Source organism: Onychomys torridus, chromosome 7, assembly GCF_903995425.1.
Source record: "Onychomys torridus chromosome 7, mOncTor1.1, whole genome shotgun sequence".
Taxonomy (NCBI): domain Eukaryota; kingdom Metazoa; phylum Chordata; class Mammalia; order Rodentia; family Cricetidae; genus Onychomys; species Onychomys torridus.
Window position 1 is genome coordinate 4468392 of NC_050449.1, and position 17927 is coordinate 4486318.

A 17927-nucleotide genomic window follows, 5' to 3' on the forward strand; every position below is an offset into this window, starting at 1 on the left:
AGGAGGAGACACAAGACCATTGTTTTCTCTGCTCAGTTTTCCTCTGCTGTCAGGACCAAGCCAGCTGAGAGTGACAGGGATTGCAGGCCCTGGCTGACACACTGAGATGCATCCTCAGTATCTTATTAAATAATCAAATGTATTTTCCCTCAAAGGCCATCTCAATTTCTTCCTAAATAAGAATTTCAGGGGTTGGGGATTTAGCTCAGTGGTAGAGCGCTTGCCTAGCAATCGCAAGGCCCTGGGTTCAATCCTCTCAGCTCCACATTAAAAAAAAAAAAAAAAAAAAAAATGTCACATCAAAAAATACTATAAAACTTTGCTCAACCTTTCCCAACTGTAAGTTTTAAAGTTTTAACTTTATTTTATTTTATTGAGACAGGGTCTTCTCTACATAGCCCTGGTCATCCTGGAACTCTACATAGACCAGGCTGGCCTCAGGCTCACAGAGATGCCTCCACCTCTCAAGTGTTGGGATTATTTTTTTACATACGAAGATTCTAACCAAGAGCTTAGAATCAAAAGTGAGGATGAAATCCAACTGGAGCCATGCCACCCTGGCTCCAAAGTAAGTGACAGGGATTTTCCTGCGTTACTGACAATTTTATGATGTCCTGCACACAACCAGGGTCAGGCACAGTGGCACGCCTTTGGTACCAGCACTGAAGAGGCAGAAGCAGGTGGATCTCTGGGAGTTTGAGGCCAGCCTGGTAACACAGCAAGTTCCAGGCCAGTCAGAGCTATATCATGAAACCCTGTCTCAAAAATAAACAAATAGATAAATACAACTAGATCAGTTTTAACTAAGTCCTCATAAAGCTCCAACTGAGAAAAAAACATTATTTAATATTAATATCAATGTTCTGTAATAATGTATAAATTGTAGCTTACTTTAATCCTGATGATACTATAATGAAATAAGGTTTATCTGGCATCAAAGCACACGTTTTTATATTACATTTATTTATTTATTTATTTATTTATTTATTTATTTATTTATTATGTCGATGTGTGTGCATGCCACAGCACATACATGTGAAGGGATATTTTGTGGTGGTTGGTTCTCTCCTCCCACCATGTGGGTACCAGGAAATTGAACTCAAGCCACTAGGTTTGATAGAGCTATCAAGTCTATCAAGTGATAATGGTATATGAGCCATCTCCCTGATCTAGGGTAGAGTCTTTAAGTGTACACCTCCATGGATTGTTTGTTTGTTTTTTTATTTCCAATTGGTTTTATGCAGTCCAGACTGGCCTTGAATCTTTGATCCTTCTGCTTCCTCCTCTTGAGTTCTGGGACTATAGGTGTGCACCTCTGCTACCGGCCGCAGGAAAATATTGTAAGAACTCAGCTGGTTATGGCAAAGCCACTACCTGAAGGGAACAAGGAATTCCTTCAGAGGAAACCAAATTCCAAGGAGCTTTTGGTGTTACTTGGCTTGTTATATATCAGCTGTCTTCTGTTACGAAAATCATGTGTGCCTTCATAGTTTTTGTTAGTATTTAAGCGGCGCTAGGAACACGTCCCGAACACGACAAGACCACAGAAGAGTTTTATTAAAGAGGATAGAGGTGACAGACCTGTGTGAAACATACATGGGGGGAGAGAGAGACTCATGCAAGATGGCACCGGCTTTTTAAAGGTTGGACCGCGCATGCGTACAGGAACTCCTGTGGGTACTCCACGCATGCACATAGATTACATGGCTGCATGCGCACTTTATGCAACCACATAAGGCCACAGAGTCCCGGTCCCGGGAGATGTCTGACCTGGAGATGGCTATTCTGAACTGGAAATAGTTAGGCGGTCTGCCGGGCAAGCCCAACTGTGTGGACATGTAATCTCTATCCGTTTTCCCAATTGATTTTTCCCTAAGAAGTGCTAATAAGTGTGGACTGATCACTCTCTGGACATACACATTCAAGGTATTTGAAGAACAGCCTCAGGAAAGGCTTCCTTCCCCCCAGCCCATCCGTTTCTCCCCTTTTAGCACTGGAATCAGATATCTCCCTTAGCCACTTTCAAGGACTAACAGAAATAACAGTCCACATGCTAGTCTCCTGATTTAAGGTAAATTCCACAAGGAGACACTGCCTAGATCAAGTGGACCTTAAGTAATAGTTTTACACAATTTAGCTCGGACCCTCCTTTTCTTACAGCCTTACTAAATTTATAGACCCCCTAACTTCTTACCTAACTGCTGTGGATATTGCTCTGTATAAATAAAATGCTGATCCGCCAGTAGCTACACAGGAAGTATAGGTGGGACAAGCAGAGGAGAGAATTCTGGGAACAGGAAGGCTGATTCAGGAGACGCTGCCAGTCGCCACCATGAGTACCAACATGTAAAATACTGGTAAGCCAGGAGCCATGTGGCAAGGTATAGATTTATAGAAATGGGTTAATTTAAGATATAAGAACTAGATAGCTAGAAGCCTGAGCCATTAGGCCAAACAGTTTAAATAATATAAAAGTCTGTGTGTTTATTTTATAAGTGGGTTGTGGGACTGCCAGGGCTCGGCAGGAGCTGGAGAGAAAATCTCTAGCTACACCTAACCACTTCTAGGAATGTAGACTGAGCACGCAAATCCCCTTTTCATATACTAACCTGTCATTAGCACTCAGCTGACCTCCTCTTTTACCATTCCCATTTTGGATTGTAAAAGAAAGCCTGGTGGTCACTACCTTTATGACCCCATAGAATTCAAGCCTGGTGACCTTGCTCGGCCAGGGGACTGCTATTGCTTGGGTTTATAACTGGACTCCAGAGAGACTTGGAGAGAGTTAGGAGGTACATATACAACGGAGAGAACTTAGAGACAGAGACGGAGGGGACAAGGAGGATTGTGGCCAGAGAGAACGTGTGGACGAGATGGAAGAGGAGGAAGAGCCAGATGGGGAAGTACTAGCTGGGTTAGAATGAGATGAGAAGGACCTAGTTGAGGCAGAATTAAGACAAGATAGTTAAGATAGAACTTAGAGGGAGAAGTAGATGAATACAGAGAGAAATCAGGCAAGAAAGGAGCTAAAAGAGAATAGAAGCTTGTAGAGAGAAAACTGACTCAGAATAATAAAGTGTACGGACTAAGGAGTTCCATGTACATAGATTCATTTCCTATCATCAAAGAATAATTATCTGCACCCTGGGAGGGGACTGTCGAGGGGCTGGACCCCCTAAGTCCTCAATACATCACTATGCCTGTTTATGTGGCACTAGAGATGAAACCCAGGGACTTCCTCTTGCTGGTCAAGCGCTCTACCCACTGATTTCCACTGCCTTTCTAGATCCATGGATTTTTTAAAATTTAAGATGGAATCTTATTGTGTAGCCCAGATTGCCCTGGAACTCACTATGTAGCCAAGGCTGGCCTTAAACTTATGGCGATTTTCCTGCCTGAGTCTCCCACATTGCCCCTCAGCCCTCCATGAGCCACAGATTTCATTTGTCTGTTCTTGAACGTCTTTTTTCTTTCTTTCTTTCTTTCTTCCTTTCTTCCTTTCTTCCTTCCTTCCTTTCTTTCTTCCTTTCTTCCTTTCTTTCTTCTCTCTCTCTCTCTCTCTCTCTCTCTCTCTCTCTCTCTCTTTCTTTTCAAGATAGAGTTTCTCTGTGTAGCTTTGGTGCCTGTCCTGGAATTCACTCTGTAGACCAGGCTGGCCTCCAACTCACCTGAAATCTGCCTGGCTCTGCCTCCCGAGTGCTGGGATTAAAGGCGTGTGCCGCTTCCACCACCACCCTGCTCTTGAATGTCTTAAGACTGGAACTATTGACATGTGTTCACACACTTGTTTCTTCCAATCAATACAGTTTTCAGTTTCATCAGTGTTGAAGTGTATCCATAGTTTGTCTACGATGGTTAATCTTTATTGCTGACTTGATTGGATTTGGAACCACCTAGGAGACACACCTTGGACTTGGATCACAGACTGAACAAAAAGAAGGGGAAGAAAAAGGGAAGCCAGCTGGACACCACATCCTTTCTCCTTGCTGCCTGGCTGTGAACATGTGACCAGCAGCCTTACAATCCTGCCACCCTGCCCCCCATCTGTGGTAGACTGTATTGCATCAAACTATGAGCCAAAATTAACCCTTTGTCTCTTGCATTGCTTCTTTGTAGGTACTTAGTCACCTCGATGAGAAAAGTAATTAATGCATGGTCCTTTTTATTACCTCATCACCGTCCATTTATGCACTCTCCTGTGCAGGCAGTTTGAGTTTCTTAGGTCAGTCCCTTGTGAAGGAAGTGGGGTGCTATCTCAGAAGAAAATCAAATGAAACAATTGCCTAAAGTTTTAGTGTATACTGTTTTAAATTCCCACAAGCAAGGTATAAGAAGGATTTCTGTGGCTTCACAAACTTTGCAAAACTTAGCATCCTCAGCACTTGCCGCTATAGCTCAGCAGATAACGGGATGCTGCCTCCTGCTTTGGGTCTTAGCCTCTGGTGGCAACAATGTTCTCTGGCACATGTGTTCTCTGGTGGCTTAGGTGTCTTTTGTGATGGTTTAAATTACAAAGCTACCTTTTGATGTTTGGTTTGTTTAGTTGTTCACTTTTTGAGAAAAAGTCATGTAGCACACCAGGCCTTGAACCTCCAATCCCACCAAGTGATGACATTGTAGATATGAGCCGCCATGTCCAGCTATTTCTTTCTTTTTGATGTGTGTTCCTTTTATTTCTTTTTCTTTAACTACCACTCTAGTTAGAACCTCAAGTATAATGAATAGATGTGGTCTGAGCTACATCTTTGCTCATCCCTAACCCTGGGGGACAGTAGCGCTAATTACAGTCTGTGATAGATATTCAAACTGAGGGTGAGTTTTCTCTGGAGGTGTTGAGACAGGATAACATAGCTCATATATCCTAGGAGTCTCAAACTGCCTACGTAGCTGGGGATGGCCTTGAATTTCCAATGCTCCTGTCTCTACTTCCTGAGTGCTGGTGTTACAGGGGCACACCACCATGCTCAATGCACTCGGTGCTAGCGATTGAGCCCAGGGTTCTAGTACCATTTTTCTTGCTGTGAAAAGCAACATAGGCGGAGAAAGGGCTTATCTAGCTCACAATTCCAGGTCAGAGTCCATCACTGAGGGAAGGGTAAAGCAACAATTTAACATCACATCACAGTCAGGAACAGAGAGAAATGAATGCCCCATGCCACCTGCTCACTTGGCTAGCTTTCTTTCATCTTGTTGTATTCAGAACCCCACGACTGAGAATGATGTCCTCTGATATCAGTGATCGAGGCGATCCCTCCCATAGGCATACCCACAGGCCAACCTGATCTAAATAATTTCTCTACTGAAAATCTCTCTCTTCCTAGATAGTTCCAGGTTGTGGCAAGTTGACATTTAAGACTGACCATCACACTAGGCAAGTACTCTGCCAACTGTGTGACACCCTGAGGCCCTGACTGAAGTTCATGGGAGCCAAATCAGCTGAACACAACTCCCTGGTGACAGGCCAAGCGCCAGGTCTGACAGTCCCCCATATGGGCTAGGACATAGCTATCCCAGGTCAGGAAACCTTGGTTAGCACAGCCAAATGGGCTGAGACCATCAACAGCAGGACAGGAATGTTGTCAGAGCTGTCTGTGTACTTGTCCCCTGGACAAGTGAATGCTTGTCCAGTTCACTTCCTGCCCAGCTTTCTATATGAAGTATTTCTTACCCATATAAGCCTAGCACAGCCCTAAGAAGCTTTAGCTGCTGACAAGGTGAATTCAAGACATTCATCTTTCAAACCTTTGTGCCCACTGAGGAGCATGGGTGATTCATCAGGATTCTCTGGGTCCACTGGACTGTTGCTCTGAAGGGCGGGTGCAACCACAGTCCCTTTCTCAAGGGCACAGGAGTGTGGCAAGAGAGGAGGAACATGAGTGCCAGACCCACCCACCCTCATGGTCATGTGACACTGTCCCAGCTCTGCAGAACTATGAAATACACACCCAACCCCCTGAGAACATGGCAGAGAAAAGCAGGGCAGGGCTATCCAACTGTTCCTGCACATTTCCTCAAAAACAAAAGCTCTGACCACTCCAGAAAGCAGGAGACGTCACAGCTCTGCTGGACAGTATCCAAGGGCAGGAGCAGCAGAGCTCGGAGCAGGACTGTGTGGCCACGGCTGGGGCTGCAGCTGGGCGTGGTAGAGCATCAGCCTTGGGCTCAATGCCCAGCTCTTCAAAACAGAAAAAAACTGTCCAGCCTTTCAAGTGTCACAAGTAGAGCCCAGTGGTCTTCATCAGAACTCTTTTTTGTTTTTTTTTAAAGTGGCTCCAAATAGCTTGAGCTATCTTTATTTATACTTTAACAGAGTTTTTTCTATGAGGCTCACATGAACAGTTTTATTATTGGCTCCTATTTTTTTACTTTTTAAAAAAATATATTTATTTAAAGGAATTTTTTTTTCATTTTACATACCAACCCCAGTTCCCCCTCCCTCCCCTTCTCCTGCCTCCTCACCTCCCTCCCACTCTACCCCCATCCACTCCTCAGAGTGGGTAAGGCCTCCCATGGCAGTCAACAAAGTCTGGCATACCAAGTTGAAGGAGAGCCTAGCCCCTCCCCATTGTATCAAGGCTGAGCAAGGTATCCCACCGCAGAGAATGGGTTCCAAAAAGTCAGTTCATGCACCTGGGATAAGTCCTGGCCCTGCTGCCAGGGACCCCACAAACAGATCAAGCCACACAACTGTCACCCACATTCAGCAGGCCTAGTTCAGTCCCGTGCAGGTTCCCTAGCTGTCAGTCCAGAGTCAGTGAGCTCCAACTAGCACTGGTCAGCTGTCTCTGTGGGTTTCCCCATCGTGATCTTGACCCCCTCTTCTTCTTTTTTGAATGCTGAATGCCGTTTATTGAAGGAGGGAGAAGGTCTTAAATACAGGCTTACAGCACAATGGGAGAGCCCCGGAGGGCAGAAGTTCGATTCTGATGGGTTTTTTTTTTTTGGAGCTGAGGCACCCCGGGCCTTACGCTAAGCGCTCTACCACTGAGCTAAATCCCAACCCCGCTCATCAGAACTCTTCTTGGCTTTTGTCTAGTTGTGTGACCACTGTGGTCACACAGTGTCAAGGTCACCCACCCACACCACCCCCAGGGTCCCTGGTGTTAGAGAGCTGCTTACACTTGTGACATGTTCAGTACCTAGAAAAGGCCAGTACCACAACCCTGTCTGCTACCACTGACATTTCTCTGCAGGACTATGCCTAGCTGCCTTCCTGCTCAGCCTGCTCCCTGTCACGTCTGGCTGCTCTAACCCAGGACAGACTTTCCCAAAAAGTAGCCCCTGCAGTTGGGCATATGTTCCTGAAGTCCATCCAGCTCCTAGAGTCTTGATGAGTTACCATTATGCACCAATCTCTACTTCAGCTGTGAGGTGGGAGTTAAACACGCCCCTTAGGGAGAATTAGGAAGGTTAAGTCGCTGATACTTTAGGGACAGTATTAGTTACTTTTCTCCTTGCTGAGTCAAAATAGCTAACAAAGCTAACTTTGAGAAAGGGCTTGTTTGGGGTCATGGTTTGAGAGCACACCCCCTCTTGGGGTAGGCATGGTGGCTAGTGCAGCCCAAGGTGGGGCAGCAGGAACATTAAGCAGCTGGCCACATTCTGTTCCCAGCTGGAATGCTTCCATGTAAATACAAATTTATGGTCTGGAGAGAAAGCTCAGTGGTTACAAGCACTTGCTTCCCTGATATAGGACCCAAGTTCTGTTCCCAGCATCCATGTCAAGCAGCTCACAGCTGCCTGTAACTCCAGCTCCAGGATGTCCTATACCTCTGTCCTGCAAGGGCATCCACACTCATGTGCACATACCCACATACACACACACACATATACATGATTTGAAATACCAATTCATACAGGATACAGTGGGGGCATGTTCTGTCTGCAGAAAACATTTGAATAACTCTATCACCATATTAACCATCACATTTAAGCCATCTTGATGACAGACACCAACTAGACTGGCAATGTGTACATGACTTGACACATCTACTCACAATACACAGCAAGATGTCAGAATAACTGCTGACATACTGCACCAGTCCAGATAAAAGGTAGTCCTGTCAAAACAGTACAGCTCTGACAGTGGGGGAAATGAGCTTAAATTTGTTCAAATGTGTTTGTTTAAGAGGCAGGACCACAATTACACAAGATAGCCTGAAACCTACCAACATAGCCTTGAACTCACAGACGCCATCCTGCCTCGGATTACAGGCATGTGCCCCAGACCTGGCTTAATTTGTTTAATTTTGACATTTTAAATGCAAGTTCATTCAAATTAAGCTGAAGTTAACAATTCATTCCCTTAGTGGTACTACTCCCTTTAAAGTACTGGGTGTCCCTGGCACTAGTGGTTGCCATTTCTGAGGCAACTTCTCTCACACCACATTTGCTCACTGATGACTTAGTCTGATTTCTGTTGTTGTGAGGAAACATTCTGACCACAAGCAGCCTGGGGAAGGAAAGAGTTTTTTACCTTACACTTCCATGTCAAACTCTATCATGGAGGGAAGTCAGGGCAGGAACCTGGAAGAGGAAGCCTTGGAGGGACTCTGGTTACTAGCTGCTTGCTGACTTGCTCCTCCTCATGCTTGCTCACCCTGCTTTCTTATACAACCCCTGCCTAGGGGTGGCACCACCCGCAGTGTGCTGGGCCTGCCACATCAGTCATGAATCAATACGTGCTCCCACGGACAGGCCCAGAACAATCTGACGGCGGCAACTTCTCAGTTAAGGTCCCTCTCCCTAGATGACCCTGGTTGTGTCAAGCTGACAAAAGCTGACAAGTGCAGCTCTGTCTCCTTTCTACATTCTTGATTTCTGCTATTTCAAGACAGAGCCTCATGCAGCCAGGTCTGCCCTCATACTTACTATAGAGCAGAAAGAAACCTTGAACTCCTGATCTCCCCACCTCTACCTCCCAAATACTAGAATTACTGCATAGGTACCACCCCAGCTTCAGGCTTGCCTTTGAATTGAGTTTACACCTTACTCTTCGCTCAGCCCTGTAGACCAAACTGACTTCTTTGCAAGGCGGGAGCTGAGGGCAGGAAAATGGAAGAAGAGCCTCTAAGAAATAAGGTCATCAAGGTGCGTACAGAGGAAGGGCTGAGGATATAGCTCAGTTGGTAGCATGCTTGCCTGATAGGCACACAGCCCTGGGTTTGCCCCCAACATTGTAAAAACCAGGTGTGGTGGCACACATATGTAATCCCAGCACTAGCAGGTAGGGAAGGGATATAGGCAGGAAGATCAGAAATTCAAAATCATCTTGCCTACATAGCAAGTTCAAGGCCAGCCTGGGCTCCATGAGACCCTGTCTTTTTAAAAAAGATAGATATAGGACTGGAGAGATGCCTCTGCCGTTAAAGGCTAGGCTCACAACCAGAAATATAAAAAATACATATAGAGGCCTAAAAAGGCAAATAGTAGCTCTAAGTAATTCCTGGATTTTGTTTTGGATGAATAACTTTGAAAAAATGTATAGAAGCTAATACAGAGCCATTAACACAATAACTTGAAAATCACACAGAGGAAGAAGTGGAAATACATCAACATTAATTTTCAGGGGGAAGAAAAGAGATCCTACAGAAAATCCTACTTACATACATTTATGACCATCTGAAGCAAGATCCCCATATGAACTTGCCAAATTGTGGGGTGGGGGGTGGAGTCAGAAATGTAGCCATCACTTTTTTTTTTTTGAGCTGAGGATCGAACCCAGGGCCCTGCGCTTACTAGGCGAGTGTTCTACCACTGAGCTAAATCCCCAACCAGCCATCATGTTCTTAGTTAGGGTTTCTATTGATGTGAGGAAACACCATGACCAAAAAACAAGTTGGGGCGGAAAGGGATTGTTTGGCTTACATTCCAGCATTATTGTTCACCACTGAATGAAGTCAGGACAGGAACACAAAACAGGGAAGGAACCTGGAGGCAGGAGCTGATGCAGAGGCCATGGAAGAGTACTGCTCACTGGCCTGCTCAGCCTGCATTCTTATAGAACCCAGGCCACCAGCCCAGGGATGGCCCCACCCACCATGGGCTGGGCCTCCTCCATTGATCACTAATTGAGAAAATGCCCTACGGGCTTGCCCACAGCCCAGTGTTATGGAGGCATTTTCTCAATTGAAGGTTCCTCCCTCTGGTGACTTTAGCTTGTGTCAAGCTGACATAAAACTAGACAGTATACCCTCCATCATATACAGAGAGAACACTCTGGATCCAAGACACCTTCTTCCTGTTTTGCTAAACTATGACACTGGTGGTAATGCTGCAGATACCTGAATTTCACCAAAGCGCCTGAAAAAGTTTCTCACCAAACAATGGGCGCAGACCATCACCAAGCCTCTGCCAGATGACAGCGCTGTTGGCTCTCTGGTGTTCAGTCAGACTTGGGATGTATTTATTTATTACAACGTTCTGTCTGCATGTATGCCTGCATACCAGAAGAGGGCACCAGATCTCATTATAGATGGTTGTGAGCCACCATGCAGGTGCTGGGAATTGAACTCAGGACCTCTGGAAGAGCAGCCAATGCTCTTAACCTCTGAGCCATCTCTCCAGCCCCCAACAGGTCCCTTTCTTATGGCAGAAGGTTTGTTGAATGTCTCTGAAGAGGTGACGCTTGGAAGCCTAGAACCAAATCCGTTCTTTATGAAATATTAGAGAATATAACCAAAAATAGATTGGGAACCACCACATTTGGTGGCACACACCCTTCCTTAATCTCAGCAATCAGAAGGTAGAGGCAGTCAGATCTCTTGTGAGTTCCAGGCCAGGCTGGTCTACATAGCAAGTTCCAGGACAGGTAGGGTTCCATAGAGAGACCATGTCTCAAGATCAATCGGACCGGGAACTAGGAGACAAAGCAGCAACTTTGCTCTCTTAGCTCGTATAAAGCCTAAGAGAGAGTTTGGTCTTAAGCACAGGGAGTGTGTGGGGGGAACTATTAGATAAAGACTTTCTACAGCAGTTTGACAGACAGAAGGAATCTGGAATTGAAAGCCAGTGAATTGGATAAAGTGTTTACAACTCCGAGAAGATCTAGGCTTGGAGAAGTAGCTCAGTTGGATCAGCTCTCCCTTAGCATGCAAGCAACCCTGCACTGACCCACAGCACTGTGCAAGTGTGCATGTGGTACACTTCCGTAAACACATAGGAGGTGAACAGGAGAGGATCAGAGTTCAAGGCAGCCCTCTACTACTTGGTGAGTTCTTAGCCAGCTTGGACTATAAGAGACCATGTCTCAAACAAAAAGGAGGAAGAGGAGGAAGAGGAGGAGGACTGTAATAACTGGGATTGATGTTTAAAGTTCCTGTTGTCAGGGTTACTGCGAGGACAAGCAGGACAGGCTGATCTCAGGAGCAATGCAGAAAGACTTAGTCAAACAAAACACATTTGCTTCACTATGGCGTAAGCTAGGCCAAGACAGACCTGTGGAGATGTGACACATAGTGTACCTTGTGTTGACCCATGACCACACAGGCGTGGAGGAAGCAGGGTGTGGAGAGTGCAAAAGTCTCCGGAAAACAGGTTGTGACTCTGGCAGTGTCTGGAGACTATATATAATCTCTCCACCCATGTGACTCCCCAAGACAGAACCTGGGAGGCTCCTTTTTCTCCCAGTGGACAGTGATAGTCACCTCCTTAGCTGGCACTGATGTGGCCAACATTGTTGCCCTGTAACCTCTGCTCTGTGGGTGGTCTCAGGTTGCAGCCTCCACTGCTGTGGGTGGGCACAGGTTGTTGCCATTGTTCCATTCCTGCTACACCCCAGCCACCTCCTCTGTCCTGCTGCTCTCTGTCAGCTCCTGCCAGACTTTCCAACCACTCAGTGTCCTTGGTTCAGTGCAGAATGGTGACTTTCAAATATCAAAACTTTTGGTTGCACATGATTGGGCCTGTCAACATCCTGTCATGAGATGGGGAGAGGCTCACAAGGCCTGACCCCTCCCTGAAGATCTACAGGCAGTTCATGGTCGCTGGGGAAGGAGACTGGAGAGACTGGAGAGGCTTGTTGGGGTGCAAAAACTTTTCAACAACCACAATCCATATTCCACATCTCCCAATGCTGATATCTGAGGCCTAGGGGCTCTGCTCACCACCATGGACCCTTACTAGCTTATGACATTTAAAACCATGATCCAGGGCTGGAGAGATGGCTCAGAGGTTAAGAGCACTGGCTGCCCTTCCAGAGATCCTGAGTTCAATTCCCAGCATCCACATGGTGACTCACAACCATCTGTAATGAGATCTAGTGCCCTCTTCTGGCCTGCAGTCATACATGCTGTATACATAATAAATAAATAAATCTTAAAAAACAACAACAACAACAAAAACCATGATCCATATTCCTGCCCTGAAATCTGCTGTTTTCCTTCTTGGTATGTGCTAGTCTAGTATATTTAATATAGTCCAGAGTGCCACCCAGTGGGGCATATCTTCTGTTCATCTAGTCTTCACACCTGTCTGAAGGTAAACGAGCTGAGGGAGGAACTTGCATCCTTAGTACACAGAACCCAGACGTTTATTAGATGAATGTACAAACATACATTTTTCTCATTAAGAAATAATTTTATTTCAAATTTTAAGACACGGCCAGGTGGTGCCTCCCTGCACTCTCAGCACTCAGGAAGTGGAGGCGGAAGATAGAGTTCAAAGCCAGGCTCTGATACTTATGGACTTCAAGACCAGCTTGAGCCCTGTGACATCCTATCTAAGAAAACACATTTCTAGGAAATGTCATTAACTAAAATGACTTAAGAAAGACACTGTGAGCAGCCTTCTTCTAACTACTGATCAGTGTTTGTTGAGCCCAGGTTTCCTCCCTAGCAACCAAGTAGGGAACCTGTCAAACTGAGCAAGCACATAATCCTTTTTACAAAAAACAGAAACACTACTGGGTGATGGTAGTACATTCCTTTGATCCCAGCACTTGGGAGGCAGAGGCAGGGGATCTTTGTGAGTTCAAGGCCAACCTGTCTACAGAGCAAATTCCAGGATAGGCAGGGCTACACAGAGAAACCCTGTTTGAAAAAACAAACAACAATAAAACAAAAAACCCACCAGATCTAGCAAGTTTTACAACTTATCCCTAAATAATATTCCATGCAGTTCAGGAAAAGCAGTCCAAGAATTCCCACGGAACCACAAAAGACCACAAATAAATAGCCAAAGCACTATCAGTAAGACACAGCTGGAGGCATCACAACATCCAGCCTCAGATTATAAAACACGTTAGTGCTGGGAGGAGAATAAACAGAGTGGAGAGCCAAGAAGAAAATGGCAAAGCTGTGCCCACTTAATTTTTGACAAAGAAGGAAAAAACCTGAAAAGACCAGTCTGTCCAACAAATGGTAGGACTGACCTCCACCTGGGGAGGATGGAATTAGACTTTCCCCTAGTGCAAAAATCAATTCCAAATAGATTGAAGACCGTAATTTAAAACCAGAGACAGGGGTTGGGGATTTAGCTCAGTGGCAGAGCACTTGCCTAGCAAGCCCAAGGCCCTGGGTTCGGTCCTCAGCTCCAGAAAAAAAAAAAAAATTACTTTGAGATACCACCTCATCTCAATCAGAAACCTGACAATAAATGTTGAGGAGGATGTGGGGAGAAAAGATCCCTTACTCACTCATGGTGAGATACAAATTAACAAAGCTGTTAAGAAAATCAGTTTGGAGATTTATAAAAAAGTAAGAACAGAATCACTATTCCTCTCCTGTCATATCCCTGGAGAACCCCATACTCTACCACAGAGATGCTTGCACCCCATATTTATTGTTGCTTTATCGACTATTGCAGAGTTGAAATCAACCTCTTTGTCCATCAACAAATGAATAGGTAATGAAAGTTTGGTTCATATATAAGCCGAAATACTATTCAGCTCTCAAGAAAAATGAAATTACAATATTTGTAGGAAAATAGGTGAATTTAGAATGTCTAATATTAAGAAAAGTCACAACCTCAGAAAGAAAAAAAAGAATAGTATGTTCTCCCTCATAGACCCACCCTAGTCTGTAACATACTTATGATTATGTAAACAAGTGTATATGCTGGTGCAGTATAACACGCAGAAAGAACATGGAAGGGTTATAAAAGATGATATAAGGCTTTTGTCATAAATGTTCTGGGGTGTGGTGGTGTGAAGCTGCAGAGCGACAGGACAGCTGCCCCAGCTGTAGGAGAAGCTCATTCATACATGTGGGCTTTGGGTCTGCTGATGTTTCCTCATATGCAAGTTCTTTATAATGAAGTATTAATGAATAAACAGAGGGAAAGGACAATTGTAACTGATGTCTAACACTAAGAAAACACAGACAATTGGGATGATTTACGACAGAATTTTCTGCCTATTTCTGCATGGTCAGCACTCTATAAAACTATGTATGTGTGCTGACTTGTTCATATGGCCAACGACATGAAAAGAGCCACCACCTTTGTTTGCTGAGAAGCTGAGAGCAGAGGGTGTGTTCTTTAAATCTCCAGGTCACACAACTAGACATAACCATAATTTTTTGTACTTTCACCCTGTCATTTAATTCTTTAGATATTAAAATTAAAACCATGGAAAGTGCAGTTTTAATTTAGCAATATCACTTGGCTTAGCTTCCACAGCAATAAACATAGCTTCGCTATCATTTATGGTTACAGAGTGTTACACTACACAAAGCTAACAGCAGACAGTACTGCATACTGTAAAGAAATCACCTTAGCCACTCATTTCTCGGCCACCATTCTGACATGATGGTGCAGATTTTGAGAAGCATTGTCACTGAGTCCAAGACTATGTGTCACATGGTCCTAAACATCTGGGGGCAGCAGCTGCTCATGCTGATGTTGTTTTCTTAGGCTTTATTTATGTATTTGTTTCATGTGTAAGGGTGTTTTGCCTCACTAGTAGTAGCCAAGATGGAGCTGGAGAGATGGCTCATCAGTTAAGAGTACTCTCTGCTCTTGCAAAGACCCCAGGTCAGTCCTCAGCACTCACATCAGGCAACTCACAATCACCTGGAACTCCAATTCCAGCGGATCCAGTTCCATCTTCTGGCTTCCATGACCATACACATACACACAAGTTTTTTATTGTTGAAAAGGTTTGAAACTGAAAAGATGGGTTGGGGATTTAGCTCAGTAGTAGAGTGTTTGCCTAGCAAGCACAAGGCCCTGGGTTTGATCCTCAGCTCCACATACAAAAAAGAAAGAAAGAAAGAAAGAAAGAAAGAAAGAAAGAAAGAAAGAAAGAAAGAATAAAGAAACTGAAAATTCTATAGTTTTTTTCTTTTTTAACTAAGATAGTTTGAAGTAACTTCAGAGCATAATCTCATCATAAGTATAGTTTTGTCAAGAATGACCATGCCAGACACTGTGGCACACCTCATTGATCCCAGGATTCGTGAGACAGAGGCAGGAGGATCTCTCTGAGTTCAAAGCCAGTCTGGTCTACAGAGCGAGTTCCAGGACAGCTGGGGTTACACAATGAGATCCTGTCTCAAAAACAAACAAATAAACAAAAAAAGACCATGGTGTTTCAGAGGGAGTTGGTGAGATGGCTCAGTGGGTTAAGACATTTGGCACCAAGACTGATGTTCAATCCCCAGGGCCCCACCCACATGGTGGGAAAAGAGAAATGATTCTCCCTAAATTATCCTCTGACCTCCACGTGACACATTAAGCAAAAACACAATAAATTAAGTAAATAAATATTAAAAAATTAAAGATGCTTCCGGAAATGTGGAACTGTGAACTTCTCATAATGTGTCTGCAGGTCGTCTGTTACTCTGTCCAGCACAGCACCACACTTGGCCATGAGACCCGACATTGCTGCTGAGTAGAAGAGGAAAAAGAAGAAAACGTGTCTGGGAAGCACGGGAGAGCTCAGTCCCCCTCCTACCGCCATTGCGTCCCTGCAGCAGACCATGCAGCAGAACTCTGACCTCCCTAAATAAGAGCACAGGAGAGCTGGCACACATCTGCAGCCCTGGCATTCTGCAGACAGACATGAGGGTCAGTAGTTTGACTCCAGGGTGGGCTGTATTGTAAGTTCCAGGCTAGCCTGGGCTACAGAGTGAGAATGAGGTAGGCAGAGGTAAGGAACCTGGGATTCCATTCGCATAGGCTGTGTGCACACTGTTAAAGATGATCTCTGGTTACCAGTGCTGGTTACCTCGGGGAAAGGTCACAGCCATGACAAAACCCAGTATCAGAGCTTTATTTGGGGATGGGGGCAGAAGAACCAAGCCTGGGGGAGATGCATGTGCAGAGAGCAGAGAGAGAGAACAGAGAAGAGGGGGTGGGGTCTGTGTCTGGCTTTTTAAGGGTTCCTGTGAATTTGTGCAGGCAGACTTACAGAGCTACACTACACATGCGCTGATTGCGTGACCATGTGCTGTGTGCATGTAATTACCAGTGTGCACTGATGACATAAGACGCAAGACCCCTTGCTTAGCTCCTGAACTGCGCATGTGCAGTCACGCAGCTGGAGTGGGGGCAGAATCCCAACACACACTCCTTTCCTAATAGTGCCCTTGGCAACCTGGGCCCCTCAGCTGCATTAAGTTCCATATGCACACACGCATGCCACTTTGAGCAATGGTGGTTGCTCCTCTCTGACAACTGGAGGGCAGTGTCCCATTTCCCTTCAAAAATGTCCCAACACATACCTGGGGATGGAAGACAGGGTCTCTCAAACCTAAACAGTTCCAGGTGCATGTATTTAAGGCAAAGCATGTCCTCTGTGTGAGCTCCACTTCCTCCCAGACCCCAAAAGGAGGACCCCAGCAGCAGTCCTCTGCACTTCAACACCCTGGCTCAAGCAGCCTGCTGTGTCTTGGAGAATGTCTTGTACTGTCTCTTGAAGTAAAACTGCTTGCTAGTTTCTGTTTGTGTGTGCATTTTCACTTCTCTGAATAAGATGCCAAGAACCTGAAAACATCCAGTCCACACAGTGACCCCCGAAACAAGACCCTATCTCAAAACCAAAGCAAATAAAAAAGACTATACTGACAAGCAGCTCACAGTAAGATACCTACACTTTACTCTAGTGTTAACAGACTAAATGTTTGTGCTGTGCCCCTAGTATTTGTAAATTAAAACCTCAATCCTTGAGTGCATTGTTATTAGGAGGCAGGAGCTTTAGGGTGATTAGGTCATGGTGTGTGTGTGTGTGTGTGTGTGTGTGTGTGTGTGTGTGTGTGTGTAAAACACTCATGAGTTGGATTTGTGCCCTTAAAGACACAGAATTTGCCAGGCAGTGGTAGCTCACGCCTGTAATCCCAGCACTCAGGAGACAGAGGCAGGTGGATCTCTGTGAGTTCGAGGCCAGCCTGGGCTACAAAGCGAGTTCCAGGACAGGCTCCAAAGCTACAGAGAAACCCTGTCTCAAAAAACAAACAAACAAACACAGAATTTGCATTCTCACTCTCTGCCAGTGAGACTACCTTCCAGACACGGGATCTGTAAGAATTTCAGTTTAGGGCAGTCTATCTAGCCTCCAGAAACATGGGAAGTATGTGTTTTTGTAAGCTGCCCTGTCTATAATAACTTAGCATAACACCGTACAACATGGGAAGCCATGAGAGACTAGAGAGCATGTCAGGATCCCAATAACTTGAAGGTTATCCTTAAAAGTTCCCTTTGAAGCTTACTTACTGGAGGGCATAGTCTCTGACTGGGATCTGCTAGCATCCAGCTTTCCTCATCCTAGGATTCCCATACCCTCACACCCCATGGGCTCCCAGAAGTAACTTCTGCTGGCCAGGGCAGCAGCTACCGCTAATGCAGCCTGATGTAGCTTGGGAGGAGCATGGCCTCGAATATATCAGTCATCAGCAGCATGGGATATTACCCATCTCTGAGAGCTGTTGTAGGAGCTGGTGCTTGGCATGGTACCTGGACCAGTGACGATTCTATAAGGCTTACAAAAAATG